The following is a 9,947-nucleotide window of genomic DNA, read 5'->3' as shown; positions in this document are numbered from 1 at the left end:
GTGAAGGGCACACATGGGCCTTGTAGTGGGTAGGAGGCTGCAAGTGACTCTCCAGCTTCCCTCCCAGTCTCTCCTTCCTTTACTTTACCCATTGTCAGAGCATAAACCCACGCTCTCAGTTCCCTTTCCTGCTTTTGCCCCCACTTACCTAAGAGTAGGCCTAATAAAGTGCTGAATCATCAGTTCTCAGCCTTTACAAAAAGAGTTTGTACCACCACTTAATTTCCCAGTTTAGATTTTTCCTCCTAGTATTTTCTTTTGTAGCTGAATGGAGGTTCCAAGGCCGGAGCAACCATTTAAGTGACCTAGGCGGTCGCCTAGGGCACTGGCATTTGGGGGGCGCCATTTTCTTCAGCAGAGACTGCGGCGGCCGGATTTTCGGCCGCCCCGGTCGCCGCCGGCATTTAGGCGGAGGGAGCTGGGGCAGGGGAGCACGGGGAGGGCTGTCTGCAGCAAGTAAGGGGGTGGGGTGGCACGCAGGGGAACTCCATGCCCCAGCTCACCCCTGCCCCGCCTCCTCCCCGAGCACACCATGGCCGCTTCACTTCTCCCACCTCCCAGGCTTGCAGCGCCTAAGCTGATTGGCACCACAAGCCTGGGAGGCAGGAGAAGTGAAGCAGCGATGGCGTGCTAGGGGTGCTCATGCTGGTGCTTGTGTGCGGAGCAGGGGTGAGCTGGGGTGGGGGGGTGCCTCAGGGCGGATGGTGGGGGTGGGAGCTGCCGCAAGAGGGGCGCCTCAGGGCGGAGGGGGGAAGCTGCTACGGGGGGGGGGGCCTCAGGGCCGGGGGTTGGGGGGAGGGGGCGCAAGGTGGAAGTTTCGCCTAGGGTGCAAAACATCCTTGCACCGGCCCTGTGGAGACCTACAGTGGAGCTGTACGGCTACAGCTTGGTTTAGGCACCCTTAGATGCTTGTTGATACATTTGACTTCTCTTCCCGCCCCCCACTCTCCGTGATACATTATCTTCTTTCTGATACTTCTTCCTTCTCCCCCCTCAACATTTCTTATTTTTTTTTAAATATATATATTCTCAATCTGAACACAACCAGTTGGCACATACAAATACAGGGATACTTTATCCAACATAAATGTGATTCTCCATTGTCTTCTGTGGGTACTTTTAGCAAATATCTTTGTCCTATCTCTGTCCAGATCAGTACATTTCTTGTTTGTGTAGAGAGTAACAAAGTTCTCCTTCTATCAAGCCCATAGACAAATTCACTTCAGCTTAACACAGCTAGAAGTTCCATTAACCCTTATTTTACCAGTTTAAAACATACGCTTCTATATGGATATAAAAGTCAGATATTTTCAATAGTCTGACAAGCCAGTAGTTGTTGTATGACATATAGTGAGTTTAATATCATGTTCCAGATGTTAAAAAATGGCCTTTTTTGTGTTTGCAACTTTGCATGCACAAATAATTGAGCCTGAATTATTGCATGCACAATTTATTACATGTGCAAATATTCTTCAGATAAATACGTAACTGCCTATATTGCGCCCACAATCTGTTTTAGGCGCACAAATGTAGGTGCGATTATTTGCAAGTACAAAATTACATCTTCAAAACAGAAGGGAGGATGAGGCTTATAAAACTGGCCCTGTGTCTAGATAAGATTATGCTGATTGTTAGACTCTCAGGTCTCAATCCTGCAAGGTGCTAAGCATTCTTAGAACTGCTGAGCACCTGCAACTCCAGTTGCAGGCACTGGGGAGTGGAGAACGCTCAGTCCCTTATGGGATTTCCCAAGAACTATTTTTGCAAACAGACTTCATGCTAAGGACCCTGTTCAGGAAGGCACTTAAGCGTACTCTAAGCATACATGTAGTCCAACTAAACTCAGTGGGTCCACTTATGTACTTAGTTAACCATGTGCTTAAGTACCTTGATGAATCAGGGCCTAAATAAGTGGTTAACTAAGACCCTTCCATGGGGGACAAAGTCTATGAACATCCTAAGAGACTCTTCCAAAGAGGAGGTATTTGCCCAGAAACCATTTAAGGACTGAGCTACACTGAAAATTTACATTGGCATGTGAAAAATCCATACCCCTGAGAGACATAGCTATGCCAAACTAACCCCCAGTGTAGACAGTGCTAGGTTGTTGGGAGAATTGTTGCCTGTTGAGGAGGTGGATTAACTACAATGATGGGAGTACCTCTCCTGTCGCTGTAGTAGTGAGTGCCTATACTGATGTACTACAGTGATGCTACTGTGCCACTGTAGTGTTTTAAGTGTAGACATACCCTAAGAGTGTGGACATCTTCTGTAAATTACCAAGATATTAGCAATAGTCTCACTTAAACATTCTTCTGTTTTGAAAAATTCTACTGGAGTGAGATATTCCCTATAATTAAAATATTGCTGGGACTGCTAATATGGGAGAAACTTTTAAAATTTGACCACTGTTGGATGAATTTCTTTAGTTGCATATTCACCAACCTCTTACAGAAGATAAAAAGAAATCTCTGTAATAAGAAATAACCTTTAAAATGCCCAGTATACGCCAAATGCAAATTGGGATAAATTTGTGGATCAGGAACTTAATTAAAATGTTGTAACTGATAATTTTATAAGGATGTTTGAATTCGAAGAATGTCATGATGTCCCTCATCCTAATGACGGGTTTTCACATATGAACCCAGTCTCCTATAAAGAGTATAAATGAAAGTTCTACAATTACCCAGAATGGACTAACAGACGCTCACTGACCCTAGAGACATGCTGAGACAGTGTGGTGCTGGTAAGCAAAATACTGACCTTACTGCCATGTAAGCTTTTATTCCTGCTTAATAGATTTCTGCTAGGAGATATATATTATGCTGTTTCACAGTATATGGAATATATGTTTGTGTGTTTTGCAGGCTTTTTTCCTTCTTTCTCTAATAAACTGATTTTTAATTATTGTAAAATAGGCTGAATTTGTAATTGCTGGGGGTTATTGTTGTTTTTGGAAATGCTCACTCTCCGATACTTCTGAATATAGACGTCTAACCTTGTTCTCACTTACGCCAGTATAATTCTGGAGTAACTTAACTGAAGTCAGTGGAATAACATCAGTATAAAAATTGGTGTGAGTGAGATGACTAGGAAGGCATAATACCTTCTGACCTCCAAGGAGGCAGGAGTGGGTTAGGCTTTCAGACCCAGATCATAGATAGGTCCTAAATTCAACTATTTAAAAAAAAGTTTTAATGAAAAATTTCTGACCAACTCTACTAGTTAGGAATTATTCAACTACATGTTTTCTCATCAGAACATGCTAATGTCTGAAAACTGATATTTTTGTGAGAATGTATCTGTTTTCAGCAACATTTTCCCATAAGTTGGAATTTTTCTCTCATCAAAATGATAGAGCATGTGTGCCAAGGTTCAAGTCCCTTCTTGTCTGCATCATATCAGGGATTTGAACCTCGCTCTCCCCCATCCCATGTGAATATTGTAAGACTATTATGCCCGTCTCCCTCTTCACCAGCCTAGCCATCACCCCACAGGGTGTTCTAGCACACCTGGGGTTCTAGGTGTCAGCTCCAGCCAGGCAGGCCCTCTTGGCCACTCACCACACTGCTGTGAAGGGATCCAGCTTTTGAATCTCCAGTTGTTTTAAGCCCCAGAATCTGAATGGAGCCCAGGCACTGTCCCTATCTTAGTGCCTCTGAGCACACTCTTGGGGTGCAGCTCTTCTCTCTGGCATCCCCTCCTATGAATTTAGTCCACACAGCCCCCACCCAGGCCCTAGAGCCAGTGCTACACTCCCCCCTTTGCTTAAACAAAGCCTCTTACATGTTTCAGTCTCAAAGAGTGAAGGTGAACACAGGTTATGTTGAATAAGTGGAACTTCAATAAACCCTGTGCACTGCTCTATCCATGTGGTTGAGTTGCATCCAGCCTAGCTCTCCTTTTTCCCTGCCCCTCAACAAAAATCTCTCCAGAGAATATGGACTCTGACTCCAGTTCCACTGATCATGATACATCCCAGAACTCGACCCACTGGTGTGAGCTTTCTGGTTTACCTATTCAGAGGGACACATGATAAAGTGCGTATGTTCAACATATACACACACACAAACTTTGCCCAAGTTTCTAAACACCACTGTTCTTTCTATAATAGCACAAAAAACATAGATGCAGGTTCCGTGGGTGTTCCAGAGCTGGAGAACCCATGGGAAAAAAATTGTGAGTACTGAGCATACACCAGCAGCCCTCCCAATCAGCTCCTTCCCCCCATGCCTCCTGCCCACCAATGACTCCAGTGATCAGGACCCCCCCTCCCTCCCAGTACATCCCACCCACCATGATTAGCTGTTCTGCAGCATGCAGGAGGCACTGGGAGAGGAGGAGGAGGGGGAGGAGCAAGGATGGGGCACACTTGGGAAAGGGGATGGACTGAGGCAGGAAGAGGTGGGTCGGGACGGAGTGGGGGTGGGAAGAGGCAGGGTGGGGCACAGCGTTGGGGGAAGGGATGGAGTGGGAGAAGGGTCTGGGGCAGAGCCAGGAGGTCAAGCATCCCCCAGCACATTAGAAAGTCGGCGCCTGTGACAAGAAATACACAAACATAATAAATCCTACATACATTTCTCTGCCTCATCACTCCAGAGCATTTTCATAGAATCATAGAATATCAGGGTTGGAAGGGACCTCAGGAGGTCATCTAGTCCAATCCCCTGCTCAGAGCAGGACCAATCCCCAATTTTTGCCCCAGATCCCTGTGGGTTGGAGTCAGGATTGCCTTGGGTCATCAAGGGTTCCTCTGTTGCAGTGTGGGGGTTGAGTTTTGAAATATGGAGCCTTCTTCACTCAACTCACCTCCTCTGATCTTGGCTGGTCTGTCTTCTTCCTTCCTTCTGACCAAACTTCCTGTATAACTCTCTCAGTCTTACCCCTGTGAGGCCTTTTATAAGTGTTCAGTCCCCAAGTCAGGTGATTTCCAGATCACTGCTGCAGGTAATCCCAGACCTTTACTAGCTGAATTTGTTGCTAGGCAATTTCCCTTGGACAAATCAGTTGTCCTGGCGGCGAGCCAGTCTATTGTCTAGGATTATAATAGAGGACCATCCTGAGTTAATGAGCCTGTATTGTCAGCCCTATATCACTACCCATTGGAATTTCAGTCCAACATGGAGGTAGAGAGGCCATAAAGAAAAAGAAAGTAGCTATCCTCCACAATCAAAATGGAGTTCATAGCTTGGTAAAGACACATACAGAGAATTCATAATTGTACACAGAATTCATAAATAGTACAGATTTATTCCCCAAATTGTCCCAAGAGTGCTGTATGTTTTTAAAGTAATTGTTATGGAATCCTATTGGTTTCATCCCTATTCAATTCTATAGGACTTTTCCATGAAGGTATTTTTGGAGAGGTGGGGTAATTGTGGGAGTCCTCTTCCCTTTCTCATAGCTGGGAACATACAGACAATTTGAAGGTTCTGAAGGGTATAACTTGCTCCTATAAATGGGAACAGTTCACCTGACTATAGATCTCTGTTTTGCACTGAGTCTAAGGGACACTTCTACACAATGTAGCTGAATCTAGGATTATCTATACCATGAGGGATGTGGTGGAGTGTAAGCATTGATTCAAAGGAAAACCAACCCTGGCAAGCTACAAAGCCATAATATATGCTTATGTCTGATGCATTTATTTTACAGGAATAAAATCTATAGAAATATGAATGCAAACAATGCATAACTAAGCCTACACTATTACTCGCCTAATATTTTTAAAGTGCCTATTGCCTTGACATTTTGGTGATATTTACAATAATTTGTTTTATCCATTTTATTGATTTACCGAGTGCCCATCAGTGCAGCAGATTAATTAAGAAAAATAAACTATAGCAATCTGCTCACAATAGATATCATGAATAAAGCTAGTGCCAGCACATGGCATATTACAGCCAAATATATATGAAATAAATAACAAAAAATCAAAGAAGGCTAATATTACAGTAAGGAATTGTATTCTAGCATGTGGCAATCACTTTGCTCCATGTTTATAATCTGTTATCCTCATAGTCTATATTTATAAAAACATTATACACATGTACTCTATTAAAGTTCAGGCATAAACCCACAACACAAGGTAATTCTGAGTTTAGGCTGACCCTTATTTGAGCCTTTGTGTTCTTTAGATTACAACGCATATCAAAATTATGGGAGAAGAGTTATCTTATTATGAACACTTTTGAAAATCCCACCTTCTAATCTGCTGAAAAACAGCACTACATGATGACATCAGGAAGTGTTATCATAAACATGTCAAAGCAGGAACATGAATTCAAGGGAAGGAGAGCAACATGGCCTTTAGTTGGCCAGCAATTTCAATCCAGTGACTTCAGTCGGACAGCTCACACAAGAAAGCCACACAAGTTTTAACCCTTAGGTTTTCTATTTCTATATTCAACACTAACTACAGCAAACACTTCTGGTTGTTTCATAGAACCAATCTCTAATAAATTTAAAGTCACTCACACATTGGAAGTTAAGAACCCAATCCAGCAGCCTTTATTTATGTGAGCAACCCATATTCATTAAAGTAATCCCATTAAAGACCATAGGATTACTGTGTAAGTAGGAAATACAGACCAGATTGTTAAAGATATTTAGGTGCTTTAATAGGCATCTACTGGGATTTTTCAAAAGCAGCTAGGCATCTAATTTCCATTGATTTCAATGGAAATTAGCCACATAAGCCCTTTTAAAAATCACACTAAGCACCTATCTGCCTTCTGTAGACACTTAGATACACTAGAAAATCTGGCTCTGCAGCCATAAGTAAAGATTGCAGCATCCAGTTTGGCAATACAACAAATCATAAGGTTGCACCATTTACTTTCAAGTCATTTGGGTTTGTGCCTCCTTTGTTTTGGTTGCTATTTTCAGAAAGCTAGCATGCTATTTTTGACATCCATATGGATTGCCATTGGAATGCAATCTGGTGACACTCTACAAAGCATTGTGACTGCCTATATCTGATCTCTTTTTTGAAAGAATGTCAGAGTGTGAATTATATGTTCTAATTTGTTTTAATAGCTGGAAGAAGCTGAATGAAGGTAGGTTTTGTACTATTTCTATGAGTAATGTAGGAAACTGTTCAAGGTGAGTTCTGAAAGTTTTAGAATGACTTTGATAGTTTTGGTGCCTAATCATGTTAAATAATGTTAATGTGACAGACAGGTGCATTACAAATTCTTTTGTTAAGGAGACAGTACTTTTTTCTTTTTAAATTATATTTGAAAGTTTGAGTCTAAAAAAATTCTTTGCTCAAAATACACCCCAGGGTATATATTCATTTCATTTTGTAAACAGTAACTTTATAATTGTTCGATATGATCCAGTACTGGTGAACATCAGCACCAAGCTGGGATTGAACTAATTTTGATTTTGATTTAATTTGACGTGTCAGGAGCCTTGTCTCAACATGTGTTACTTTGTAATCTATTAACTTGTGTCAGTAGAATGTAAAAAGCAATTTTATACCTCTAGTAAAACCTTGACTACGTAATAGAACTTAAACACTAGTGCAATTATTTCATTTTTGTTTGAGTGACAAATTAAAACTGACAGAGGAGAAAGAAAATTAACAAACTTTGAAATGGAAACATGTACAGGGGAATGGATTAATCTCTATAGCCACTTGCCATCATTCTGTTTCTCACATAATCAGGGAGAAAAAACATAATGAAGTAGGATGAACCCAAAAACTTCCACAGGACATGATTACAATGCTCTTGTAATTAAGGTTCTGTCTTTCCAGTATAATCTCATTTATAAAGGTTTATAATTTAGCCACAAATATTCAGAATGGGCTGAAATATGATGCACAAGTACTCAAACCAGGGGTAACTTTTAAAAGATTCTTCAACTGGCAATGGCTTCTGTTGGATGAACTGTAACTGAAGCAGGTACACGACATTGCTTTGGGATCACTGCTAGTACTTGCAAAGTTTATTAGATTTTTAGTTATTATTTATGTCAATGTATATGATGCCCCTTATGGTTAGTGCACAGTTTGGTCTCTCATCTTGACATTCACTATCCATAAATGTTTTTTGGGATGGAGTGCCATGCTCTGAAATTCTCACTTTTGGGGGAAAAATCTTACTTTTTGCTCTCTCATCCAACTCCAGGTCTCATTCCTACTTGTCCCTATGGACAGACATTTATTGCTCTCATTTGTTGCTAACACTTGTTGCCGTGAGTCAGGAAAACTGTTCCACACTTTAGGAAAGCCACTTTATTTTTGCTTTTCCATTTATTCTACATTTTACTGATCCATTCACCTTTCACCCATGGTTTTCACTTTCATCATACTGAGGATGGTTCATGCTTTAAGGTCAATTCCCTTTCCTGCAGCAGGACTATTTCACTATTTACTTCACATATAGATTGTTGTGCTGGGGAGGAGAGAGAGAGAGACAGGTCTCCATTTGTTTGAGGAAAAAATAACAGTGGCCAGCAGGGGTAAATACCAAGGTGGCTAATTTCCTAGCCTTCTCCCTGGGATTCAAAGCCTCATCTCCATCATACACTCAGGTCCCAAGGGCCTAAGGCAGCCTACGCAGAGTTTTGCTTGGCTGTGTGATGCTCTAACATTCAGTCACAGGGCTGTTCTCTGACTAACATTATTTTAACATTTGTTTTTATGGTTTAATTATCTTCCAGACAGTGTGCTGCCTCACTAGCTATAATCATGCAGATTACAGTCTAGATGATTTAGTGTTTACCTTTCCAAACAGATTTAGAAAAAAAATAACTGCATGTTCAATGAAGGAGTAACAAAGAGGACAGGTTTCAAAACAGGAAGGAAATCACTAGGCAAAGGTTATAAACTGTGGGTTGTTTGATGAATTTTAACAGACTATTAAGTGTCTAGTTACCTTAAGTTTCCACATAATTAAATGTGCACTTAAATTTGAGTTTCTGCATTTTGGTCAGCTAGATTAGAATTACATATATATACAGACATAATTTAATGCTCCGTTGTTACTATATTGTGGCATCTAGTGAGTGGTTGATTACTGTTTCAATCAGTGTACCATTTTAAGAGTAATTTTATTGGTATTCCCGAAACTTGTGTTATATTTTCACTACATTCTGATTGGCTGGTATTTTCTTCTCTAGGACAGTATGCTCTTTGGTTAAAAAAAAATGTTGAACAGAAACCCAGGTCATTTGTTATTGCCAAGGCTGTTAAAATTTTTGTTTTGTTTTGATTCTTGATTACACTAAGTATATGATTCAAAATTCATTGTCTGATAATGGTAACAATTGATAGTTTTTCATTTAAAACAATAGCGTTTTGCCTTAGAGCAAGCTGCACATTTTAATTACGTATCATTCTGGCAATTGAAAACAAGAACAACAAAAATAAATCACTCTGCTGCTTATGCAAGACTGTCATTTCTTGTAAAAATGCACAAGTTAGTTCTCTTTGGGTTTGAAATAAAAGATAAATAATTATGTCAAGCATAATGACCAACTCTCAGGGTATTCTGAATTTCTTAATAGGGTATTTGCATGACTAAGCTTAGAGATCACATGAACATACTCAATTTTAGGTAGACACATACTTCTGACCAAGGAGCACAGATATTGTAAATCTGATGTTTTCCTCATTTGACCTATTTCCAAAATGGTAGGTGATCCAATCTTGTTTGTTGTTAACCCAGGAAGTTCCACCTCAGAAATGGGTTCTTCCTTGAATTAGGTTATGAGGTAAGTGGAAATAATATTTTCTGGAGACAGTAATTCTGTGGGATAATATAATAACACATTAGGTTCCAACTGATTTGGAGTATTCACAGGTATTTAAGAACTTTTCAAATGTGGCGAGATATCAATAATTCTGCCCATTGCAATTACAGATAGATTGTTATAACTTTCAGTCCTTTACAGAGATTGAAAATAACAACTACCTTAAATGTAAAAGTCCTTTTCAT

Source organism: Mauremys reevesii, linkage group 2, assembly GCF_016161935.1.
Source record: "Mauremys reevesii isolate NIE-2019 linkage group 2, ASM1616193v1, whole genome shotgun sequence".
NCBI lineage: Eukaryota > Metazoa > Chordata > Testudines > Geoemydidae > Mauremys > Mauremys reevesii.
This window is presented reverse-complemented; position numbering follows the sequence as displayed.